The following is a 27417-nucleotide window of genomic DNA, read 5'->3' as shown; positions in this document are numbered from 1 at the left end:
GAACAATGGAAGAGTACCGAAGCATGTTTAAACTTCAGCAGAATTACGAGAACAATGGAAGAGTTCCGAAGCATTTTTAAAGTTCAGTAGAATTTCGAGAACAATGGAAGAGTTCTGAAGCATTTTTAAACTGCAGCAGAATTCCGAGAACTATGGAAGAGTTTCAAAGCATGTTTAAACTTCAGCAGAATGCCGAGAACAATGGAAGAGTTCTGAAGCATTTTTAAACTTCAGCAGAATTCCGAGAAAAAAGGAAGAGTTCCGAAGCATTTTTAAACTTCAGCAGAATTCCGAGAACAATGGAAAAGTTCCAAAGCATCTTTAAACTTCAGTAGAATTCCGAGAACAAGGGAAGAGTTCCGAAGCATGTTTAAACTTCAGCAGAATTCCGAGAACCACGGAAGATTTCCGAAGCATGTTTAAACATCAGCAGAATTCCGAGAACAATGGAAGATTTCTGAAGCAAGTTTAAACTTCAGCAGAAATCCGAGAACAATGGAAGAGTTACGAACCATGTTTAAACTTCAGCAGAATTCCGAGAACTATGGAAGTGTTACAAAGCATGTTTAAACTTCAGCAGAATTCCGAGAACCACGGAAGAGTTCCGAAGCATGTTTAAACATCAGCAGAATTCCGAGAACAATGAAGGATTTCAGAAGCATGATTAAACTTCAGCAGAAATCCGAGAACAATAGAAGATTTCCGAAGCATGTTTAAACTTCAGCAGAATTCCGAGAACTATGGAATTCTACCGGAGCATTTTTAAACTTCAGCAGAATTCCGAGAACAATGGAAGAGTTCCGTAGCATTTTTAAACTTCAGCAGAATTGCGAGAACAATGGAAGTGTTCCAAAGCATTTTTAAACTTCAGCAGAATTCCGAGAACAATGGAAGAGTTCCGAAGCATGTTTAAACTTCAGCAGAATTCCGAAAACAATGGAAGAGTTTCGAAACATGTTTAAACATCAGCAGAATTCCGAGAACAATGGAAGAATTCCGAAGCATTTTTAAACTTCAGCATTATTCCGAGAACAATGGAAGAGTTCCGAAGCATTTTTAAACTTCAGCAGAATTCCGAGAACAAAGGAAGAGTTCCAAAGCATTTTTAAAATTCAGCAGAATTCCTAGAAAAATGGAAGTGTTCCGAAGCATTTTTAAACTTCAGCAGAATTCCGAGAACAATGGAAGAGTTCCGAAGCATGTTTAAACTTCAGCAGAATTCCGAGAACAATGAAAGAGCTCCGAAGCATGTTTAAACTATAGCAGAATTCCGAGAATAATGGAAGAGTTCCGAAGCATTTTTAAACTTCAGCAGAATTCCGAGAACAAAGGAAGAGTTCCGAAGCATTTTTAAAATTCAGCAGAGTTCGTAGAACAATGGAAGTGTTCCGAAGCATTTTTAAACTTCAGCAGAATTCCGAAAACAATGGAAGAGTTCCGAAGCATGTTTAAACTTCAGCAGAATTCCGAGAACAATGGAAGAGTTTCGAAGCATGTTTAAACTTCAGCAGAATTCCGAGATTAATGGAAGAATTCCGAAGCATTTTTAAACTTCAGCAGAACTCCGAAAACAATGGAAGAGTTCCGAAGCATTTTTAAACTTCAGCAGAATTCCGAGAACAATGGAAGAGTTCCGTAGCATTTTTAAACTTCAGCAGAATTCAGAGAACAGTGGAAGAGTTCCGAAGCATTTTTAAACTTCAGCAGAATTCCGAGAACAATGGAAAAGTTCCGAAGCATTTTTAAACTTCAGCAGAATTCCGAGAACAATGGAAGAGTTCCGAAGCATTTTTAAACTTCAGAATAAATACGAGTACAATGGAAGAGTACCGAAGCATGTTTAAACTTCAGCAGAATTATGAGAACAATGGAAGAGTTCCGAAGCATTTTTAAAGTTCAGTAGAATTTCGAGAACAATGGAAGAGTTCTGAAGCATTTTTAAACTGCAGCAGAATTCCGAGAACTATGGAAGAGTTCCAAAGCATGTTTAAACTTCAGCAGAATTCCGAGAACAATGGAAGAGTGCTGAAGCATTTTTAAACTTCAGCAGAATTCCGAGAACAAAGGAAGAGTTCCGAAGCATTTTTAAACTTCAGCAGAATTCCGAGAACAATGGAAGAGTTCCAAACCATTTTTAAACTTCAGTTGAATTACGAGAACAATGGAAGAGTTCCGAAGCATGTTTAAACTTCAGCAGAATTCCGAGAACCACGGAAGATTTCCGAAGCATGTTTAAACATCAGCAGAATTGCGAGAACAATGGAAGATTTCTGAAGCATGTTTAAACTTCAGCAGAAATCCGAGAACAATAGAAGAGTTACGAAGCATGTTTAAACTTCAGCAGAATTCCGAGAACTATGGAAGTGTTACAAAGCATGTTTAAACTTCAGCAGAATTCCGAGAACCACGGAAGAGTTCCGAAGCATGTTTAAACATCAGCAGAATTCCGAGAACAATGGAGGATTTCAGAAGCATGATTAAACTTCAGCAGAAATCCGAGAACAATAGAAGATTTCCGAAGCATGTTTAAACTTCATCAGAATTCCGAGAACTATTGATTTCTACTGGAGCATTTTTAAACTTCAGCAGAATTCCGAGAATAGTGGAAGAGTTCCGTAGCATTTTTAAACTTCAGCAGAATTGCGAGAACAATGGAAGTGTTCCGAAGCATTTTTAAACTTCAGCAGAATTCCGAGAACAATGGAAGAGTTCCGAAGCATGTTTAAACTTCAGCAGAATTCCGAAAACAATGGAAGAGTTTCGAAACATGTTTAAACTTCAGCAGAATTCCGAGAACAATGGAAGAATTCCGAAGCATTTTTAAACTTCAGCATTATTCCGAGAACAATGGAAGAGTTCCGAAGCATTTTTAAACTTCAGCAGAATTCCGAGAACAAAGGAAGAGTTCCAAAGCATTTTTAAAATTCAGCAGAATTCCTAGAAAAATGGAAGTGTTCCGAAGCATTTTTAAACTTCAGCAGAATTCCGAGAACAATGGAAGAGTTCCGAAGCATGTTTAAACTTCAGCAGAATTCCGAGAACAATGAAAGAGCTCCGAAGCATGTTTAAACTATAGCAGAATTCCGAGAATAATGGAAGAGTTCCGAAGCATTTTTAAACTTCAGCAGAATTCCGAGAACAAAGGAAGAGTTCCGAAGCATTTTTAAAATTCAGCAGAGTTCGTAGAACAATGGAAGTGTTCCGAAGCATTTTTAAACTTCAGCAGAATTCCGAAAACAATGGAAGAGTTCCGAAGCATGTTTAAACTTCAGCAGAATTCCGAGAACAATGGAAGAGTTTCGAAGCATGTTTAAACTTCAGCAGAATTCCGAGATTAATGGAAGAATTCCGAAGCATTTTTAAACTTCAGCAGAATTCCGAAAACAATGGGAGAGTTCCGAAGCATTTTTAAACTTCAGCAGAATTCCGAGAACAATGGAAGAGTTCCGAAGCATTTTTAAACTTCAGCAGAATTCAGAGAACAGTGGAAGAGTTCCGAAGCATTTTTAAACTTCAGCAGAATTCCGAGAACAATGGAAAAGTTCCGAAGCATTTTTAAACTTCAGCAGAATTCCGAGAACAATGGAAGAGTTCCGAAGCATTTTTAAACTTCAGAATAAATACGAGAACAATGGAAGAGTACCGAAGCATGTTTAAACTTCAGCAGAATTATGAGAACAATGGAAGAGTTCCGAAGCATTTTTAAAGTTCAGTAGAATTTCGAGAACAATGGAAGAGTTCTGAAGCATTTTTAAACTGCAACAGAATTCCGAGAACTATGGAAGAGTTCCAAAGCATGTTTAAACTTCAGCAGAATTCCGAGAACAATGGAAGAGTGCTGAAGCATTTTTAAACTTCAGCAGAATTCCGAGAACAAAGGAAGAGTTCCGAAGCATTTTTAAACTTCAGCAGAATTCCGAGAACAATGGAAGAGTTCCAAACCATTTTTAAACTTCAGTTGAATTCCGAGAACAATGGAAGAGTTCCGAAGCATGTTTAAACTTCAGCAGAATTCCGAGAACCACGGAAGATTTCCGAAGCATGTTTAAACATCAGCAGAATTCCGAAAACAATGGAAGATTTCTGAAGCATGTTTAAACTTCAGCAGAAATCCGAGAACAATAGAAGAGTTACGAAGCATGTTTAAACTTCAGCAGAATTCCGAGAACTATGGAAGTGTTACAAAGCATGTTTAAACTTCAGCAGAATTCCGAGAACCACGGAAGAGTTCCGAAGCATGTTTAAACATCAGCAGAATTCCAAGAACAATGGAGGATTTCAAAAGCATGATTAAACTTCAGCAGAAATCCGAGAACAATAGCAGATTTCCGAAGCATGTTTAAACTTCTTCAGAATTCCGAGAACTATTGAATTCTACCGGAGCATTTTTAAACTTCAGCAGAATTCCGAGAATAGTGGAAGAGTTCCGTAGCATTTTTAAACTTCAGCAGAATTGCGAGAACAATGGAAGTGTTCCGAAGCATTTTTAAACTTCAGCAGAATTCCGAGAACAATGGAAGAGTTCCGAAGCATGTTTAAACTTCAGCAGAATTCCGAAAACAATGGAAGAGTTTCGAAACATGTTTAAACTTCAGCAGAATTCCGAGAACAATGGAAGAATTCCGAAGCATTTTTAAACTTCAGCATTATTCCGAGAACAATGGAAGAGTTCCGAAGCATTTTTAAACGTCAGCAGAATTCCGAGAACAAAGGAAGAGTTCCAAAGCATTTTTAAAATTCAGCAGAATTCCTAGAAAAATGGAAGTGTTCCGAAGCATTTTTAAACTTCAGCAGAATTCCGAGAACAATGGAAGAGTTCCGAAGCATGTTTAAACTTCAGCAGAATTCCGAGAACAATGAAAGAGCTCCGAAGCATGTTTAAACTATAGCAGAATTCCGAGAATAATGGAAGAGTTCCGAAGCATTTTTAAACTTCAGCAGAATTCCGAGAACAAAGGAAGAGTTCCGAAGCATTTTTAAAATTCAGCAGAGTTCCTAGAACAATGGAAGTGTTCCGAAGCATTTTTAAACTTCAGCAGAATTCCGAAAACAATGGAAGAGTTCTGAAGCATGTTTAAACTTCAGCAGAATTCCGAGAACAATGGAAGAGTTTCGAAGCATGTTTAAACTTCAGCAGAATTCCGAGATTAATGGAAGAATTCCGAAGCATTTTTAAACTTCAGCAGAATTCCGAAAACAATGGAAGAGTTCCGAAGCATTTTTAAACTTCAGCAGAATTCCGAGAACAATGGAAAAGTTCCGAAGCATTTTTAAACTTCAGCAGAATTCCGAGAACAATGGAAGAGTTCCGAAGCATTTTTAAACTTCAGAATAAATACGAGAACAATGGAAGAGTACCGAAGCATGTTTAAACTTCAGCAGAATTACGAGAACAATGGAAGAGTTCCGAAGCATTTTTAAAGTTCAGTAGAATTTCGAGAACAATGGAAGAGTTCTGAAGCATTTTTAAACTGCAGCAGAATTCCGAGAACTATGGAAGAGTTCCAAAGCATGTTTAAACTTCAGCAGAATTCCGAGAACAATGGAAGAGTGCTGAAGCATTTTTAAACTTCAGCAGAATTCCGAGAACAAAGGAAGAGTTCCGAAGCATTTTTAAACTTCAGCAAAATTCCGAGAACAATGGAACAGTTCCAAAGCATTTATAAACTTCAGTAGAATTCCGAGAACAATGGAAGATTTCCGAAGCATGTTTAAACTTCAGCAGAATTCCGAGAACCACGGAAGATTTCCGAAGCATGTTTAAACATCAGCAGAATTCCGAGAACAATGGAAGATTTCTGAAGCATGTTTAAACTTCAGCAGAAATCCGAGAACAATAGAAGAGTTACGAAGCATGTTTAAACTTCAGCAGAATTCCGAGAACTATGGAAGTGTTACAAAGCATGTTTAAACTTCAGCAGAATTCCGAGAACCACGGAAGAGTTCCGAAGCATGTTTAAACATCAGCAGAATTCCGAGAACAATGGAGGATTTCAGAAGCATGTTTAAACTTCAGCAGAAATCCGAGAACAATAGAAGATTTCCGAAGCATGTTTAAACTTCAGCAGAATTCCGAGAACTATGGAATTGTACCGGAGCATTTTTAAACTTCAGCAGAATTCCGAGAACAATGGAAGAGTTCCGTAGCATTTTTAAACTTCAGCAGAATTGCGAGAACAATGGAAGTGTTCCGAAGCATTTTTAAACTTCAGCAGAATTCCGAGAACAATGGAAGAGTTCCGAAGCATGTTTAAACTTCAGCAGAATTCCGAAAACAATGGAAGAGTTTCGAAACATGTTTAAACTTCAGCAGAATTCCGAGAACAATGGAAGAATTCCGAAGCATTTTTAAACTTCAGCATTATTCCGAGAACAATGGAAGAGTTCCGAAGCATTTTTAAACTTCAGCAGAATTCCGAGAACAAAGGAAGAGTTCCAAAGCATTTTTAAAATTCAGCAGAATTCCTAGAAAAATGGAAGTGTTCCGAAGCATTTTTAAACTTCAGCAGAATTCCGAGAACAATGGAAGAGTTCCGAAGTATGTTTAAACTTCAGCAGAATTCCGAGAACAATGGAAGAGTTCCGCAGCATGTTTAAACTTCAGCAGAATTCCGAGAACAATGAAAGAGCTCCGAAGCATTTTTAAACTTCAGCAGAATTCCGAGAACAATGGAAGAGTTCCGCAGCATGTTTAAACTTCAGCAGAATTCCGAGAACAATGAAAGAGCTCCGAAGCATGTTTAAACTATAGCAGAATTCCGAGAATAATGGAAGAGTTCCGAAACATTTTTAAACTTCAGCAGAATTCCGAGAACAAAGGAAGAGTTCCGAAGCATTTTTAAAATTCAGCAGAATTCCTAGAACAATGGAAGTGTTCCGAAGCATTTTTAAACTTCAGCAGAATTCCGAAAACAATGGAAGAGTTCCGAAGCATGTTTAAACTTCAGCAGAATTCCGAGAACAATGGAAGAGTTTCGAAGCATGTTTAAACTTCAGCAGAATTCCGAGATTAATGGAAGAATTCCGAAGCATTTTTAAACTTCAGCAGAATTCCGAAAACAATGGAAGAGTTCCGAAGCATTTTTAAACTTCAGCAGAATTCCGAGAACAATGGAAGAGTTCCGTAGCATTTTTAAACTTCAGCAGAATTCAGAGAACAGTGGAAGAGTTCCGAAGCATTTTTAAACTTCAGCAGAATTCCGAGAACAATGGAAAAGTTCCGAAGAATTTTTAAACTTCAGCAGAATTCCGAGAACAATGGAAGAGTTCCGAAGCATGTTTAAACTTCAGCAGAATTCCGAAAACAAAGGAAGAGTTCCGAAGCATTTTTAAACTTCAGCAGAATTCCGAGAACAATGGAAGAGTTCCAAAGCATTTTTAAACTTCAGTAGAATTCCGAGAACAATGGAAGAGTTCCGAAGCATGTTTAAACTTCAGCAGAATTTCGAGAACAATGGAAGAGTTCCGAATCATGTTTAAACTTCAGAAGAATTCCGAGAACAATGGAAGAGTTCCGAAGCATGTTTAAACTTCAGCAGAATTACGAGAACAATGGAAGAGTTCCGAAGCATTTTTAAACTTCAGTAGAATTGCGAGAACAATGGAAGAGTTCTGAAGCATTTTTAAACTTCAGCAGAATTCCGAGAACAATGGAAGCATTCCAAAGCATGTTTAAACTTCAGCAGAATTCCGAGAACAATGGAAGAGTTCCGAAGCATTTTTAAACTTCAGCAGAATTCCGAGAACAATGGAAGAGTTCCAAAGCATGTTTAAACTTCAGCAGAATTCCGAGAACAATGGAAGAGTTCCGAAGCATTTTTAAACTTCAGAACAAATACGAGAACAATGGAAGAGTACCGAAGCATGTTTAAACTTCAGCAGAATTATGAGAACAATGGAAGAGTTCCGAAGCATTTTTAAATTTCAGTAGAATTTCGAGAACAATGGAAGAGTTCTGAAGCATTTTTAAACTGCAGCAGAATTCCGAGAACTATGGAAGAGTTCCAAAGCATGTTTAAACTTCAGCAGAATTCCAAGAACAATGGAAGAGTTCTGAAGCATTTTTAAACTTCAGCAGAATTCCGAGAACAAAGGAAGAGTTCCGAAGCATTTTTAAACTTCAGTAGAATTCCGAGAACAATGGAAGAGTTCCGAAGCATGTTTAAACTTCAGCAGAATTCCGAGAACCACGGAAGATTTCCGAAGCATGTTTAAACATCAGCAGAATTCTGAGAACAATGGAAGATTTCTGAAGCATGTTTAAATTTCAGCAGAAATCCGAGAACAATGGAAGAGTTACGAAGCATGTTTAAACTTCAGCAGAATTCCGAGAACTATGGAAGTGTTACAACGCATGTTTAAACTTCAGCAGAATTCCGAGAACCACGGAAGAGTTCCGAAGCATGTTTAAACATCAGCAGAATTCCAAGAACAATGGAGGATTTCAAAAGCATGATTAAACTTCAGCAGAAATCCGAGAACAATAGCAGATTTCCGAAGCATGTTTAAACTTCTTCAGAATTCCGAGAACTATTGAATTCTACCGGAGCATTTTTAAACTTCAGCAGAATTCCGAGAATAGTGGAAGAGTTCCGTAGCATTTTTAAACTTCAGCAGAATTGCGAGAACAATGGAAGTGTTCCGAAGCATTTTTAAACTTCAGCAGAATTCCGAGAACAATGGAAGAGTTCCGAAGCATGTTTAAACTTCAGCAGAATTCCGAAAACAATGGAAGAGTTTCGAAACATGTTTAAACTTCAGCAGAATTCCGAGAACAATGGAAGAATTCCGAAGCATTTTTAAACTTCAGCATTATTCCGAGAACAATGGAAGAGTTCCGAAGCATTTTTAAACGTCAGCAGAATTCCGAGAACAAAGGAAGAGTTCCAAAGCATTTTTAAAATTCAGCAGAATTCCTAGAAAAATGGAAGTGTTCCGAAGCATTTTTAAACTTCAGCAGAATTCCGAGAACAATGGAAGAGTTCCGAAGCATGTTTAAACTTCAGCAGAATTCCGAGAACAATGAAAGAGCTCCGAAGCATGTTTAAACTATAGCAGAATTCCGAGAATAATGGAAGAGTTCCGAAGCATTTTTAAACTTCAGCAGAATTCCGAGAACAAAGGAAGAGTTCCGAAGCATTTTTAAAATTCAGCAGAGTTCCTAGAACAATGGAAGTGTTCCGAAGCATTTTTAAACTTCAGCAGAATTCCGAAAACAATGGAAGAGTTCTGAAGCATGTTTAAACTTCAGCAGAATTCCGAGAACAATGGAAGAGTTTCGAAGCATGTTTAAACTTCAGCAGAATTCCGAGATTAATGGAAGAATTCCGAAGCATTTTTAAACTTCAGCAGAATTCCGAAAACAATGGAAGAGTTCCGAAGCATTTTTAAACTTCAGCAGAATTCCGAGAACAATGGAAAAGTTCCGAAGCATTTTTAAACTTCAGCAGAATTCCGAGAACAATGGAAGAGTTCCGAAGCATTTTTAAACTTCAGAATAAATACGAGAACAATGGAAGAGTACCGAAGCATGTTTAAACTTCAGCAGAATTACGAGAACAATGGAAGAGTTCCGAAGCATTTTTAAAGTTCAGTAGAATTTCGAGAACAATGGAAGAGTTCTGAAGCATTTTTAAACTGCAGCAGAATTCCGAGAACTATGGAAGAGTTCCAAAGCATGTTTAAACTTCAGCAGAATTCCGAGAACAATGGAAGAGTGCTGAAGCATTTTTAAACTTCAGCAGAATTCCGAGAACAAAGGAAGAGTTCCGAAGCATTTTTAAACTTCAGCAGAATTCCGAGAACAATGGAACAGTTCCAAAGCATTTATAAACTTCAGTAGAATTCCGAGAACAATGGAAGATTTCCGAAGCATGTTTAAACTTCAGCAGAATTCCGAGAACCACGGAAGATTTCCGAAGCATGTTTAAACATCAGCAGAATTCCGAGAACAATGGAAGATTTCTGAAGCATGTTTAAACTTCAGCAGAAATCCGAGAACAATAGAAGAGTTACGAAGCATGTTTAAACTTCAGCAGAATTCCGAGAACTATGGAAGTGTTACAAAGCATGTTTAAACTTCAGCAGAATTCCGAGAACCACGGAAGAGTTCCGAAGCATGTTTAAACATCAGCAGAATTCCGAGAACAATGGAGGATTTCAGAAGCATGTTTAAACTTCAGCAGAAATCCGAGAACAATAGAAGATTTCCGAAGCATGTTTAAACTTCAGCAGAATTCCGAGAACTATGGAATTGTACCGGAGCATTTTTAAACTTCAGCAGAATTCCGAGAACAATGGAAGAGTTCCGTAGCATTTTTAAACTTCAGCAGAATTGCGAGAACAATGGAAGTGTTCCGAAGCATTTTTAAACTTCAGCAGAATTCCGAGAACAATGGAAGAGTTCCGAAGCATGTTTAAACTTCAGCAGAATTCCGAAAACAATGGAAGAGTTTCGAAACATGTTTAAACTTCAGCAGAATTCCGAGAACAATGGAAGAATTCCGAAGCATTTTTAAACTTCAGCATTATTCCGAGAACAATGGAAGAGTTCCGAAGCATTTTTAAACTTCAGCAGAATTCCGAGAACAAAGGAAGAGTTCCAAAGCATTTTTAAAATTCAGCAGAATTCCTAGAAAAATGGAAGTGTTCCGAAGCATTTTTAAACTTCAGCAGAATTCCGAGAACAATGGAAGAGTTCCGAAGTATGTTTAAACTTCAGCAGAATTCCGAGAACAATGGAAGAGTTCCGCAGCATGTTTAAACTTCAGCAGAATTCCGAGAACAATGAAAGAGCTCCGAAGCATTTTTAAACTTCAGCAGAATTCCGAGAACAATGGAAGAGTTCCGCAGCATGTTTAAACTTCAGCAGAATTCCGAGAACAATGAAAGAGCTCCGAAGCATGTTTAAACTATAGCAGAATTCCGAGAATAATGGAAGAGTTCCGAAACATTTTTAAACTTCAGCAGAATTCCGAGAACAAAGGAAGAGTTCCGAAGCATTTTTAAAATTCAGCAGAATTCCTAGAACAATGGAAGTGTTCCGAAGCATTTTTAAACTTCAGCAGAATTCCGAAAACAATGGAAGAGTTCCGAAGCATGTTTAAACTTCAGCAGAATTCCGAGAACAATGGAAGAGTTTCGAAGCATGTTTAAACTTCAGCAGAATTCCGAGATTAATGGAAGAATTCCGAAGCATTTTTAAACTTCAGCAGAATTCCGAAAACAATGGAAGAGTTCCGAAGCATTTTTAAACTTCAGCAGAATTCCGAGAACAATGGAAGAGTTCCGTAGCATTTTTAAACTTCAGCAGAATTCAGAGAACAGTGGAAGAGTTCCGAAGCATTTTTAAACTTCAGCAGAATTCCGAGAACAATGGAAAAGTTCCGAAGAATTTTTAAACTTCAGCAGAATTCCGAGAACAATGGAAGAGTTCCGAAGCATGTTTAAACTTCAGCAGAATTCCGAAAACAAAGGAAGAGTTCCGAAGCATTTTTAAACTTCAGCAGAATTCCGAGAACAATGGAAGAGTTCCAAAGCATTTTTAAACTTCAGTAGAATTCCGAGAACAATGGAAGAGTTCCGAAGCATGTTTAAACTTCAGCAGAATTTCGAGAACAATGGAAGAGTTCCGAATCATGTTTAAACTTCAGAAGAATTCCGAGAACAATGGAAGAGTTCCGAAGCATGTTTAAACTTCAGCAGAATTACGAGAACAATGGAAGAGTTCCGAAGCATTTTTAAACTTCAGTAGAATTGCGAGAACAATGGAAGAGTTCTGAAGCATTTTTAAACTTCAGCAGAATTCCGAGAACAATGGAAGCATTCCAAAGCATGTTTAAACTTCAGCAGAATTCCGAGAACAATGGAAGAGTTCCGAAGCATTTTTAAACTTCAGCAGAATTCCGAGAACAATGGAAGAGTTCCAAAGCATGTTTAAACTTCAGCAGAATTCCGAGAACAATGGAAGAGTTCCGAAGCATTTTTAAACTTCAGAACAAATACGAGAACAATGGAAGAGTACCGAAGCATGTTTAAACTTCAGCAGAATTATGAGAACAATGGAAGAGTTCCGAAGCATTTTTAAATTTCAGTAGAATTTCGAGAACAATGGAAGAGTTCTGAAGCATTTTTAAACTGCAGCAGAATTCCGAGAACTATGGAAGAGTTCCAAAGCATGTTTAAACTTCAGCAGAATTCCAAGAACAATGGAAGAGTTCTGAAGCATTTTTAAACTTCAGCAGAATTCCGAGAACAAAGGAAGAGTTCCGAAGCATTTTTAAACTTCAGTAGAATTCCGAGAACAATGGAAGAGTTCCGAAGCATGTTTAAACTTCAGCAGAATTCCGAGAACCACGGAAGATTTCCGAAGCATGTTTAAACATCAGCAGAATTCTGAGAACAATGGAAGATTTCTGAAGCATGTTTAAATTTCAGCAGAAATCCGAGAACAATGGAAGAGTTACGAAGCATGTTTAAACTTCAGCAGAATTCCGAGAACTATGGAAGTGTTACAAAGCATGTTTAAACTTCAGCAGAATTCCGAGAACCAAGGAAGAGTTCCGAAGCATGTTTAAACATCAGCAGAATTCCGAGAACAATGGAGGATTTCAGAAGCATGATTAAACTTCAGCAGAAATCCGAGAACAATAGAAGATTTCCGAAGCATGTTTAAACTTCAGCAGAATTCCGAGAACTATGGAATTGTACCAGAGCATTTTTAAGCTTCAGCAGAATTCCGAGAACAATGGAAGAGTTCCGTAGCATTTTTAAACTTCAGCAGAATTGCGAGAACAATGGAAGTGTTCCGAAGCATTTTTAAACTTCAGCAGAATTCCGAGAACAATGGAAGAGTTCCGAAGCATGTTTAAACTTCAGCAGAATTCCGAAAACAATGGAAGAGTTTCGAAACATGTTTAAACTTCAGCAGAATTCCGAGAACAATGGAAGAATTCCGAAGCATTTTTAAACTTCAGCAGAATTCCGAGAACAATGGAAGAGTTTTGAAGCATGTTTAAACTTCAGCAGAATTCCGAGATTAATGGAAGAATTCCGAAGCATTTTTAAACTTCAGCAGAATTCCGAAAACAATGGAAGAGTTCCGAAGCATTTTTAAACTTCAGCAGAATTCCGAGAACAATGGAAGAGTTCCGTAGCATTTTTAAACTTCAGCAGAATTCAGAGAACAGTGGAAGAGTTCCGAAGCATTTTTAAACTTCAGCAGAATTCCGAGAACAATGGAAAAGTTCCGAAGAATTTTTAAACTTCAGCAGAATTCCGAGAACAATGGAAGAGTTCCGAAGCATGTTTAAACTTCAGCAGAATTCCGAAAACAAAGGAAGAGTTCCGAAGCATTTTTAAACTTCAGCAGAATTCCGAGAACAATGGAAGAGTTCCAAAGCATTTTTAAACTTCAGTAGAATTCCGAGAACAATGGAAGAGTTCCGAAGCATGTTTAAACTTCAGCAGAATTCCGAGAACCACGGAAGATTTCCGAAGCATGTTTAAACATCAGCAGAATTCTGAGAACAATGGAAGATTTCTGAAGCATGTTTAAATTTCAGCAGAAATCCGAGAACAATGGAAGAGTTACGAAGCATGTTTAAACTTCAGCAGAATTCCGAGAACTATGGAAGTGTTACAAAGCATGTTTAAACTTCAGCAGAATTCCGAGAACCAAGGAAGAGTTCCGAAGCATGTTTAAACATCAGCAGAATTCCGAGAACAATGGAGGATTTCAGAAGCATGATTAAACTTCAGCAGAAATCCGAGAACAATAGAAGATTTCCGAAGCATGTTTAAACTTCAGCAGAATTCCGAGAACTATGGAATTGTACCAGAGCATTTTTAAGCTTCAGCAGAATTCCGAGAACAATGGAAGAGTTCCGTAGCATTTTTAAACTTCAGCAGAATTGCGAGAACAATGGAAGTGTTCCGAAGCATTTTTAAACTTCAGCAGAATTCCGAGAACAATGGAAGAGTTCCGAAGCATGTTTAAACTTCAGCAGAATTCCGAAAACAATGGAAGAGTTTCGAAACATGTTTAAACTTCAGGAGAATTCCGAGAACAATGGAAGAATTCCGAAGCATTTTTAAACTTCAGCAGAATTCCGAGAACAATGGAAGAGTTTTGAAGCATGTTTAAACTTCAGCAGAATTCCGAGATTAATGGAAGAATTCCGAAGCATTTTTAAACTTCAGCAGAATTCCGAAAACAATGGAAGAGTTCCGAAGCATTTTTAAACTTCAGCAGAATTCCGAGAACAATGGAAGAGTTCCGTAGCATTTTTAAACTTCAGCAGAATTCAGAGAACAGTGGAAGAGTTCCGAAGCATTTTTAAACTTCAGCAGAATTCCGAGAACAATGGAAAAGTTCCGAAGAATTTTTAAACTTCAGCAGAATTCCGAGAACAATGGAAGAGTTCCGAAGCATGTTTAAACTTCAGCAGAATTCCGAAAACAAAGGAAGAGTTCCGAAGCATTTTTAAACTTCAGCAGAATTCCGAGAACAATGGAAGAGTTCCAAAGCATTTTTAAACTTCAGTAGAATTCCGAGAACAATGGAAGAGTTCCGAAGCATGTTTAAACTTCAGCAGAATTTCGAGAACAATGGAAGAGTTCCGAAGCATTTTTAAACTTCAGTAGAATTCCGAGAACAATGGAAGAGTTCTGAAGCATTTTTAAACTTCAGCAGAATTCCGAGAACAATGGAAGCGTTCCAAAGCATGTTTAAACTTCAGCAGAATTCCGAGAACAATGGAAGAGTTCCGAAGCATTTTTAAACTTCAGCAGAATTCCGAGAACAATGGAAGAGTTCCGAAGCATGTTTAAACTTCAGCAGAATTCCGAGAACAATGGAAGAGCTCTGAAGCATGTTTAAACTATAGCAGAATTCCGAGAATAATGGAAGAGTTCCTAAGAATTTTTAAACTTCAGCAGAGTTCCGAGAACAATGGAAAAGTTCCGAAGCATTTTTAAACTTCAGCAGAATTCCGAGAACAATGGAAGAGTTCCGAAGCATTTTTAAACTTCAGAATAAATACGAGAACAATGGAAGAGTACCGAAGCATGTTTAAACTTCAGCAGAATTACGAGAACAATGGAAGAGTTCTGAAGCATTTTTAAACTTCAGCATAATTCAGAGAACAATGGAAGCGTTCCAAAGCATGTTTAAACTTCAGCAGAATTCCGAGAACAATGGAAGAGTTCCGAAGCATTTTTAAACTTCAGCAGAATTCCGAGAACAATGAAAGAGTTCCAAAGCATGTTTAAACTTCAGCAGAATTCCGAGAACAATGGAAGAGTTCCGAAGCATTTTTAAACTTCAGAACAAATAGGAGAACAATGGAAGAGTACCGAAGCATGTTTAAACTTCAGCAGAATTATGAGAACAATGGAAGAGTTCCGAAGCATTTTTAAATTTCAGTAGAATTTCGAGAACAATGGAAGAGTTCTGAAGCATTTTTAAACTGCAGCAGAATTCCGAGAACTATGGAAGAGTTCCAAAGCATGTTTAAACTTCAGCAGAATTCCAAGAACAATGGAAGAGTTCTGAAGCATTTTTAAACTTCAGCAGAATTCCGAGAACAAAGGAAGAGTTCCGAAGCATTTTTAAACTTCAGCAGAATTCCGAGAACAATGGAAGAGTTCCAAAGCATTTTTAAACTTCAGTAGAATTCCGAGAACAATGGAAGAGTTTCGAAGCATGTTTGAACTTCAGCAGAATTCCGAGAACCACGGAAGATTTCCGAAGCATGTTTAAACATCAGCAGAATTCTGAGAACAATGGAAGATTTCTGAAGCATGTTTAAACTTCAGCAGAAATCCGAGAACAATGGAAGAGTTACGAAGCATGTTTAAACTTCAGCAGAATTCCGAGAACTATGGAAGTGTTACAAAGCATGTTTAAACTTCAGCAGAATTCCGAGAACCAAGGAAGAGTTCCGAAGCATGTTTAAACATCAGCAGAATTCCGAGAACAATGGAGGATTTCAGAAGCATGATTAAACTTCAGCAGAAATCCGAGAACAATAGAAGATTTCCGAAGCATGTTTAAACTTCAGCAGAATTCCGAGAACTATGGAATTGTACCAGAGCATTTTTAAGCTTCAGCAGAATTCCGAGAACAATGGAAGAGTTCCGTAGCATTTTTAAACTTCAGCAGAATTGCGAGAACAATGGAAGTGTTCCGAAGCATTTTTAAACTTCAGCAGAATTCCGAGAACAATGGAAGAGTTCCGAAGCATGTTTAAACTTCAGCAGAATTCCGAAAACAATGGAAGAGTTTCGAAACATGTTTAAACTTCAGCAGAATTCCGAGAACAATGGAAGAATTCCGAAGCATTTTTAAACTTCAGCAGAATTCCGAGAACAATGGAAGAGTTTTGAAGCATGTTTAAACTTCAGCAGAATTCCGAGATTAATGGAAGAATTCCGAAGCATTTTTAAACTTCAGCAGAATTCCGAAAACAATGGAAGAGTTCCGAAGCATTTTTAAACTTCAGCAGAATTCCGAGAACAATGCAAGAGTTCCGTAGCATTTTTAAACTTCAGCAGAATTCAGAGAACAGTGGAAGAGTTCCGAAGCATTTTTAAACTTCAGCAGAATTCCGAGAACAATGGAAAAGTTCCGAAGAATTTTTAAACTTCAGCAGAATTCCGAGAACAATGGAAGAGTTCCGAAGCATGTTTAAACTTCAGCAGAATTCCGAAAACAAAGGAAGAGTTCCGAAGCATTTTTAAACTTCAGCAGAATTCCGAGAACAATGGAAGAGTTCCAAAGCATTTTTAAACTTCAGTAGAATTCCGAGAACAATGGAAGAGTTCCGAAGCATGTTTAAACTTCAGCAGAATTTCGAGAACAATGGAAGACTTCCGAAGCATTTTTAAACTTCAGTAGAATTCCGAGAACAATGGAAGAGTTCTGAAGCATTTTTAAACTTCAGCAGAATTCCGAGAACAATGGAAGCGTTCCAAAGCATGTTTAAACTTCAGCAGAATTCCGAGAACAATGGAAGAGTTCCGAAGCATTTTTAAACTTCAGCAGAATTCCGAGAACAATGGAAGAGTTCCGAAGCATGTTTAAACTTCAGCAGAATTCCGAGAACAATGGAAGAGCTCTGAAGCATGTTTAAACTATAGCAGAATTCCGAGAATAATGGAAGAGTTCCTAAGAATTTTTAAACTTCAGCAGAGTTCCGAGAACAATGGAAAAGTTCCGAAGCATTTTTAAACTTCAGCAGAATTCCGAGAACAATGGAAGAGTTCCGAAGCATTTTTAAACTTCAGAATAAATACGAGAACAATGGAAGAGTACCGAAGCATGTTTAAACTTCAGTAGAATTACGAGAACAATGGAAGAGTTCTGAAGCATTTTTAAACTTCAGCAGAATTCCGAGAACAATGGAAGAATTCCAAAGCATTTTTAAACTTCAGTAGAATTTCGAGAACAATGGAAGAGTTCTGAAGCATTTTTAAACTGCAGCAGAATTCCGAGAACTATGGAAGAGTTCCAAAGCATGTTTAAACTTCAGCAGAATTCTGAGAACAATGGAAGAGTTCTGAAGCATTTTTAAACTTCAGCAGAATTCCGAGAACAAAGGAAGAGTTCCGAAGCATTTTTAAACTTCAGCAGAATTCCGAGAACAATGGAAGAATTCCAAAGCATCTTTAAACTTCAGTAGAATTCCGAGAACAATGGAAGAGTTCCGAAGCATGTTTAAACTTCAGCAGAATTCCGAGAACCACGGAAGATTTCCGAAGCATGTTTAAACATCAGCAGAATTCCGAGAACAATGGAAGATTTCTGAAGCATGTTTAAACTTCAGCAGAAATCCGAGAACAATGGAAGAGTTACGAAGCATGTTTAAACTTCAGCAGAATTCCGAGAACTATGGAAGTGTTACAAAGCATGTTTAAACTTCAGCAGAATTCCGAGAACCACGGAAGAGTTCCGAAGCATGTTTAAACATCAGCAGAATTCCGAGAACAATGGAGGATTTCAGAAGCATGATTAAACTTCAGCAGAAATCCGAGAACAATAGAAGATTTCCGAAGCATGTTTAAACTTCAGCAGAATTCCGAGAACTATGGAATTCTACTGGAGCATTTTTAAACTTCAGCAGAATTCCGAGAACAATGGAAGAGTTCCGTAGCATTTTTAAACTTCAGCAGAATTGCGAGAACAATGGAAGTGTTCCGAAGCATTTTTAAACTTCAGCAGAATTCCGAGAACAATGGAAGAGTTCCGAAGCATGTTTAAACTTCAGCAGAATTCCGAAAACAATGGAAGAGTTTCGAAACCTGTTTAAACTTCAGCAGAATTCCGAGAACAATGGAAGAATTCCGAAGCATTTTTAAACTTCAGCATTATTCCGAGAACAATGGAAGAGTTCCGAAGCATTTTTATACTTCAGCAGAATTCCGAGAACAAAGGAAGAGTTCCAAAGCATTTTTAAAATTCAGCAGAATTCCTAGAAAAATGGAAGTGTTCCGAAGCATTTTTAAACTTCAGTAGAATTCCGAGAACAATGGAAGAGTTCCGAAGCATGTTTAAACTTCAGCAGAATTCCGAGAACAATGAAAGAGCTCCGAAGCATGTTTAAACTATAGCAGAATTCCGAGAATAATGGAAGAGTTCCGAAGCATTTTTAAACTTCAGCAGAATTCCGAGAACAAAGGAAGAGTTCCGAAGCATTTTTAAAATTCAGCAGAGTTCCTAGAACAATGGAAGTGTTCCGAAGCATTTTTAAACTTCAGCAGAATTCCGAAAACAATGGAAGAGTTCCGAAGCATGTTTAAACTTCAGCAGAATTCCGAGAACAATGGAAGAGTTTCGAAGCATGTTTCAACTTCAGCAGAATTCCGAGATTAATGGAAGAGTTCCGAAGCATTTTTAAACTTCAGCAGAATTCCGAGAACAATGGAAGAGTTCCGTAGCATTTTTAAACTTCAGCAGAATTCAGAGAACAGTGGAAGAGTTCCGAAGCATTTTTAAACTTCAGCAGAATTCCGAGAACAATGGAAAAGTTCCGAAGCATTTTTAAACTTCAGCAGAATTCCGAGAACAATGGAAGAGTTCCGAAGCATTTTTAATCTTCAGAATAAATACGAGAACAATGGAAGAGTACCGAAGCATGTTTAAACTTCAGCAGAATTACGAGAACAATGGAAGAGTGCTGAAGCATTTTTAAACTTCAGCAGAATTCCGAGAACAAAGGAAGAGTTCCGAAGCATTTTTAAACTTCAGCAGAATTCCGAGAACAATGGAAGAGTTCCAAAGCATTTTTAAACTTCAGTAGAATTCCGAGAACAATGGAAGAGTTCCGAAGCATGTTTAAACTTCAGCAGAATTCCGAGAACCACGGAAGATTTCCGAAGCATGTTTAAACATCAGCAGAATTCCGAGAACAATAGAAGAGTTACGAAGCATGTTTAAACTTCAGCAGAATTCCGAGAACTATGGAACTGTTACAAAGCATGTTTAAACTTCAGCAGAATTCCGAGAACCACGGAAGAGTTCCGAAGCATGTTTAAACATCAGCAGAATTCCGAGAACAATGGAGGATTTCAGAAGCATGTTTAAACTTCAGCAGAAATCCGAGAACAATAGAAGATTTCCGAAGCATGTTTAAACTTCAGCAGAATTCCGAGAACTATGGAATTGTACCGGAGCATTTTTAAACTTCAGCAGAATTCCGAGAACAATGGAAGAGTTCCGTAGCATTTTTAAACTTCAGCAGAATTGCGAGAACAATGGAAGTGTTCCGAAGCATTTTTAAACTTCAGCAGAATTCCGAGAACAATGGAAGAGTTCCGAAGCATGTTTAAACTTCAGCAGAATTCCGAAAACAATGGAAGAGTTTCGAAACATGTTTAAACTTCAGCAGAATTCCGAGAACAATGGAAGAATTCCGAAGCATTTTTAAACTTCAGCATTATTCTGAGAACAATGGAAGAGTTCCGAAGCATTTTTAAACTTCAGCAGAATTCCGAGAACAAAGGAAGAGTTCCAAAGCATTTTTAAAATTCAGCAGAATTCCTAGAAAAATGGAAGAGTTCCGAAGCATGTTTAAAGTTCAGCAGAATTCCGAGAACAATGGAAGAGTTCCAAAGCATGTTTAAACTTCAGCAGAATTCCGAGAACAATGAAAGAGCTCCGAAGCATGTTTAAACTATAGCAGAATTCCGAGAATAATGGAAGAGTTCCGAAACATTTTTAAACTTCAGCAGAATTCTGAGAACAAAGGAAGAGTTCCGAAGCATTTTTAAAATTCAGCAGAGTTCCTAGAACATTGGAAGTGTTCCGAAGCATTTTTAAACTTCAGCAGAATTCCGAAAAAAATGGAAGAGTTCCGAAGCATGTTTAAACTTCAGCAGAATTCCGAGAACAATGGAAGAGTTTCGAAGCATGTTTAAACTTCAGCAGAATTCCGAGATTAATGGAAGAATTCCGAAGCATTTTTAAACTTCAGCAGAATTCCGAAAACAATGGAAGAGTTCCGAAGCATTTTTAAACTTCAGCAGAATTCCGAGAACAATGGAAGAGTTCCGTAGCATTTTTAAACTTCAGCAGAATTCAGAGAACAGTGGAAGAGTTCCGAAGCATTTTTAAACTTCAGCAGAATTCCGAGAACAATGGAAAAGTTCCGAAGAATTTTTAAACTTCAGCAGAATTCCGAGAACAATGGAAGAGTTCCGAAGCATGTTTAAACTTCAGCAGAATTCCGAAAACAAAGGAAGAGTTCCGAAGCATTTTTAAACTTCAGCAGAATTCCGAGAACAATGGAAGAGTTCCAAAGCATTTTTAAACTTCAGTAGAATTCCGAGAACAATGGAAGAGTTCCGAAGCATGTTTAAACTTCAGCAGAATTTAGAGAACAATGGAAGTGTTCCGAATCATGTTTAAACTTCAGAAGAATTCCGAGAACAATGGAAGAGGTCCGAAGCATGTTTAAACTTCAGCAGAATTACGAGAACAATGGAAGAGTTCCGAAGCATCTTTAAACTTCAGTAGAATTGCGAGAACAATGGAATAGTTCTGAAGCATTTTTAAACTTCAGCAGAATTCCGAGAACAATGGAAGCGTTCCAAAGCATGTTTAAACTTCAGCAGAATTCCGAGAACAATGGAAGAGTTCCGAAGCATTTTTAAACTTCAGCAGAATTCCGAGAACAATGGAAGAGTTCCGAAGCATTTTTAAACTTCAGCAGAATTCCGAGAATAATGGAAGAGTTCCGAAGCATGTTTAAACTTCAGCAGAATTCCGAGAACAATGGAAGAGCTCTGAAGCATGTTTAAACTATAGCAGAATTCCGAGAATAATGGAAGAGTTGCTAAGAATTTTTAAACTTCAGCAGAATTCCGAGAACAATGGAAAAGTTCCGAAGCATTTTTAAACTTCAGCAGAATTCCGAGAACAATGGAAGAGTTCCGAAGCATTTTTAAACTTCAGAACAAATACGAGAACAATGGAAGAGTACCGAAGCATGTTTAAACTTCAGCAGAATTACGAGAACAATGGAAGAGTACAGAAGCATTTTTAAAGTTCAGTAGAATTTCGAGAACAATGGAAGAGTTCTGAAGCATTTTTAAACTGCAGCAGAATTCCGAGAACCATGGAAGAGTTCCAAAGCATGTTTAAACTTCAGCAGAATTCCGAGAACAATGGAAGAGTTCTGAAGCATTTTTAAACTTCAGCAGAATTCCGAGAACAAAGGAAGAGTTCCGAAGCATTTTTAAACTTCAGCAGAATTCCGAGAACAATGGAAGAGTTGCAAAGCATTTTTAAACTTCAGTAGAATTCCGAGAACAATGGAAGAGTTCCGAAGCATGTTTAAACTTCAGCAGAATTCCGAGAACCACGGAAGATTTCCGAAGCATGTTTAAACATCAGCAGAATTCTGAGAACAATGGAAGATTTCTGAAGCATGTTTAAACTTCAGCAGAAATCCGAGAACAATGGAAGAGTTACGAAGCATGTTTAAACTTCAGCAGAATTCCGAGAACTATGGAAGTGTTACAAAGCATGTTTAAACTTCAGCAGAATTCCGAGAACTAAGGAAGAGTTCCGAAGCATGTTTAAACATCGGCAGAATTCCGAGAACAATGGAGGATTTCAGAAGCATGATTAAACTTCAGCAGAAATCCGAGAACAATAGAAGATTTCCGAAGCATGTTTAAACTTCAGCAGAATTCCGAGAACAATGGAAGAGTTCCGTAGCATTTTTAAACTTCAGCAGAATTGCGAGAACAATGGAAGTGTTCCGAAGCATTTTTAAACTTCAGCAGAATTCCGAGAACAATGGAAGAGTTCCGAAGCATGTTTAAACTTCAGCAGAATTCCGAGAACAATGGAAGAGTTCCGAAGCATTTTTAAAGTTCAGTAGAATTTCGAGAACAATGGAAGAGTTCTGAAGCATTTTTAAACTGCAGCAGAATTCCGAGAACTATGGAAGAGTTCCAAAGCATGTTTAAACTTCAGCAGAATTCCGAGAACAATGGAAGAGTTCTGAAGCATTTTTAAACTTCAGCAGAATTCCGAGAACAAAGGAAGAGTTCCGAAGCATGTTTAAACTTCAGCAGAATTCCGAAAACAAAGGAAGAGTTCCGAAGCATTTTTAAACTTCAGCAGAATTCCGAGAACAATGGAAGAGTTCCAAAGCATTTTTAAACTTCAGTAGAATTCCGAGAACAATGGAAGAGTTCCGAAGCATGTTTAAACTTCAGCAGAATTTAGAGAACAATGGAAGTGTTCCGAATCATGTTTAAACTTCAGAAGAATTCCGAGAACAATGGAAGAGGTCCGAAGCATGTTTAAACTTCAGCAGAATTACGAGAACAATGGAAGAGTTCCGAAGCATCTTTAAACTTCAGTAGAATTGCGAGAACAATGGAAGAGTTCTGAAGCATTTTTAAACTTCAGCAGAATTCCGAGAACAATGGAAGCGTTCCAAAGCATGTTTAAACTTCAGCAGAATTCCGAGAACAATGGAAGAGTTCCGAAGCATTTTTAAACTTCAGCAGAATTCCGAGAACAATGGAAGAGTTCCGAAGCATTTTTAAACTTCAGCAGAATTCCGAGAATAATGGAAGAGTTCCGAAGCATGTTTAAACTTCAGCAGAATTCCGAGAACAATGGAAGAGCTCTGAAGCATGTTTAAACTATAGCAGAATTCCGAGAATAATGGAAGAGTTGCTAAGAATTTTTAAACTTCAGCAGAATTCCGAGAACAATGGAAAAGTTCCGAAGCATTTTTAAACTTCAGCAGAATTCCGAGAACAATGGAAGAGTTCCGAAGCATTTTTAAACTTCAGAACAAATACGAGAACAATGGAAGAGTACCGAAGCATGTTTAAACTTCAGCAGAATTCCGAGAACAATGGAAGAGTTCCGAAGCATGTTTAAACTTCAGCAGAATTTCGAGAACAATGGAAGAGTTCCGAAGCATTTTTAAAGTTCAGTAGAATTTCGAGAACAATGGAAGAGTTCTGAAGCATTTTTAAACTGCAGCAGAATTCCGAGAACTATGGAAGAGTTCCAAAGCATGTTTAAACTTCAGCAGAATTCCGAGAACAATGGAAGAGTTCTGAAGCATTTTTAAACTTCAGCAGAATTCCGAGAACAAAGGAAGAGTTCCAAAGCATTTTTAAACTTCAGCAGAATTCCGAGAACAATGGAAGAGTTCCAAAGCATTTTTAAACTTCAGTAGAATTCCGAGAACAATGGAAGAGTTCCGAAGCATGTTTAAACTTCAGCAGAATTCCGAGAACCACGGAAGAGTTCCGAAGCATGTTTAAACATCAGCAGAATTCCGAGAACAATGGAAGATTTCTGAAGCATGTTTAAACTTCAGCAGAATTCCGAGAACAATGAAAGAGCTCCGAAGCATGTTTAAACTATAGCAGAATTCCGAGAATAATGGAAGAGTTCCGAAGCATTTTTAAACTTCAGCAGAATTCCGAGAACAAAGGAACAGTTCCGAAGCATTTTTAAAATTCAGCAGAGTTCCTAGAACAATGGAAGTGTTCCGAAGCATTTTTAAACTTCAGCAGAATTCCGAAAACAATGGAAGAGTTCCGAAGCATGTTTAAACTTCAGCAGAATTCTGAGAACAATGGAAGAGTTTCGAAGCATGTTTAAACTTCAGCAGAATTCCGAGATTAATGGAAGAATTCCGAAGCATTTTTAAACTTCAGCAGAATTCCGAAAACAATGGAAGAGTTCCGAAGCATTTTTAAACTTCAGCAGAATTCCGAGAACAATGGAAGAGTTTCGTAGCATTCTTAAACTTCAGCAGAATTCAGAGAACAGTGGAAGAGTTCCGAAGCATTTTTAAACTTCAGCAGAATTCCGAGAACAATGGAAAAGTTCCGAAGAATTTTTAAACTTCAGCAGAATTCCGAGAACAATGGAAGAGTTCCGAAGCATGTTTAAACTTCAGCAGAATTCCGAAAACAAAGGAAGAGTTCCGAAGCATTTTTAAACTTCAGCAGAATTCCGAGAACAATGGAAGAGTTCCAAAGCATTTTTAAACTTCAGTAGAATTCCGAGAACAATGGAAGAGTTCCGAAGCATGTTTAAACTTCAGCAGAATTTAGAGAACAATGGAAGTGTTCCGAATCATGTTTAAACTTCAGAAGAATTCCGAGAACAATGGAAGAGGTCCGAAGCATGTTTAAACTTCAGCAGAATTACGAGAACAATGGAAGAGTTCCGAAGCATCTTTAAACTTCAGTAGAATTGCGAGAACAATGGAAGAGTTCTGAAGCATTTTTAAACTTCAGCAGAATTCCGAGAACAATGGAAGCGTTCCAAAGCATGTTTAAACTTCAGCAGAATTCCGAGAACAATGGAAGAGTTCCGAAGCATTTTTAAACTTCAGCAGAATTCCGAGAACAATGGAAGAGTTCCGAAGCATTTTTAAACTTCAGCAGAATTCCGAGAATAATGGAAGAGTTCCGAAGCATGTTTAAACTTCAGCAGAATTCCGAGAACAATGGAAGAGCTCTGAAGCATGTTTAAACTATAGCAGAATTCCGAGAATAATGGAAGAGTTGCTAAGAATTTTTAAACTTCAGCAGAATTCCGAGAACAATGGAAAAGTTCCGAAGCATTTTTAAACTTCAGCAGAATTCCGAGAACAATGGAAGAGTTCCGAAGCATTTTTAAACTTCAGAACAAATACGAGAACAATGGAAGAGTACCGAAGCATGTTTAAACTTCAGCAGAATTACGAGAACAATGGAAGAGTACAGAAGCATTTTTAAAGTTCAGTAGAATTTCGAGAACAATGGAAGAGTTCTGAAGCATTTTTAAACTGCAGCAGAATTCCGAGAACCATGGAAGAGTTCCAAAGCATGTTTAAACTTCAGCAGAATTCCGAGAACAATGGAAGAGTTCTGAAGCATTTTTAAACTTCAGCAGAATTCCGAGAACAAAGGAAGAGTTCCGAAGCATTTTTAAACTTCAGCAGAATTCCGAGAACAATGGAAGAGTTGCAAAGCATTTTTAAACTTCAGTAGAATTCCGAGAACAATGGAAGAGTTCCGAAGCATGTTTAAACTTCAGCAGAATTCCGAGAACCACGGAAGATTTCCGAAGCATGTTTAAACATCAGCAGAATTCTGAGAACAATGGAAGATTTCTGAAGCATGTTTAAACTTCAGCAGAAATCCGAGAACAATGGAAGAGTTACGAAGCATGTTTAAACTTCAGCAGAATTCCGAGAACTATGGAAGTGTTACAAAGCATGTTTAAACTTCAGCAGAATTCCGAGAACTAAGGAAGAGTTCCGAAGCATGTTTAAACATCGGCAGAATTCCGAGAACAATGGAGGATTTCAGAAGCATGATTAAACTTCAGCAGAAATCCGAGAACAATAGAAGATTTCCGAAGCATGTTTAAACTTCAGCAGAATTCCGAGAACAATGGAAGAGTTCCGTAGCATTTTTAAACTTCAGCAGAATTGCGAGAACAATGGAAGTGTTCCGAAGCATTTTTAAACTTCAGCAGAATTCCGAGAACAATGGAAGAGTTCCGAAGCATGTTTAAACTTCAGCAGAATTTCGAGAACAATGGAAGAGTTCCGAAGCATTTTTAAAGTTCAGTAGAATTTCGAGAACAATGGAAGAGTTCTGAAGCATTTTTAATCTGCAGCAGAATTCCGAGAACTATGGAAGAGTTCCAAAGCATGTTTAAACTTCAGCAGAATTCCGAGAACAATGGAAGAGTTCTGAAGCATTTTTAAACTTCAGCAGAATTCCGAGAACAAAGGAAGAGTTCCAAAGCATTTTTAAACTTCAGCAGAATTCCGAGAACAATGGAAGAGTTCCAAAGCATTTTTAAACTTCAGTAGAATTCCGAGAACAATGGAAGAGTTCCGAAGCATGTTTAAACTTCAGCAGAATTCCGAGAACCACGGAAGAGTTCCGAAGCATGTTTAAACATCAGCAGAATTCCGAGAACAATGGAAGATTTCTGAAGCATGTTTAAACTTCAGCAGAATTCCGAGAACAATGAAAGAGCTCCGAAGCATGTTTAAACTATAGCAGAATTCCGAGAATAATGGAAGAGTTCCGAAGCATTTTTAAACTTCAGCAGAATTCCGAGAACAAAGGAACAGTTCCGAAGCATTTTTAAAATTCAGCAGAGTTCCTAGAACAATGGAAGTGTTCCGAAGCATTTTTAAACTTCAGCAGAATTCCGAAAACAATGGAAGAGTTCCGAAGCATGTTTAAACTTCAGCAGAATTCTGAGAACAATGGAAGAGTTTCGAAGCATGTTTAAACTTCAGCAGAATTCCGAGATTAATGGAAGAATTCCGAAGCATTTTTAAACTTCAGCAGAATTCCGAAAACAATGGAAGAGTTCCGAAGCATTTTTAAACTTCAGCAGAATTCCGAGAACAATGGAAGAGTTTCGTAGCATTCTTAAACTTCAGCAGAATTCAGAGAACAGTGGAAGAGTTCCGAAGCATTTTTAAACTTCAGCAGAATTCCGAGAACAATGGAAAAGTTCCGAAGAATTTTTAAACTTCAGCAGAATTCCGAGAACAATGGAAGAGTTCCGAAGCATGTTTAAACTTCAGCAGAATTCCGAAAACAAAGGAAGAGTTCCGAAGCATTTTTAAACTTCAGCAGAATTCCGAGAACAATGGAAGAGTTCTGAAGCATGTTTAAACTTCAGCAGAATTCCGAGAACAATGGAAGAGCTCTGAAGCATGTTTAAACTATAGAAGAATTCCGAGAATAATGGAAGAGTTCCTAAGAATTTTTAAACTTCAGCAGAATTCCGAGAACAATGGAAAAGTTCCGAACCATTTTTAAACTTCAGAAGAATTCCGAGAACAATGGAAGAGTTCCGAAGCATTTTTAAACTTCAGAACAAATACGAGAACAATGGAAGAGTACCGAAGCATG

The sequence above is a fragment of the Phyllobates terribilis genome, unplaced genomic scaffold, assembly GCF_046119375.1.
Source record: "Phyllobates terribilis strain yellow unplaced genomic scaffold, ASM4611937v1 Scaffold_8__6_contigs__length_399053987, whole genome shotgun sequence".
Lineage (NCBI taxonomy): Eukaryota > Metazoa > Chordata > Amphibia > Anura > Dendrobatidae > Phyllobates > Phyllobates terribilis.
The sequence above is the reverse complement of the archived record's forward strand: the minus strand, read 5'-3'. Positions refer to the sequence as shown.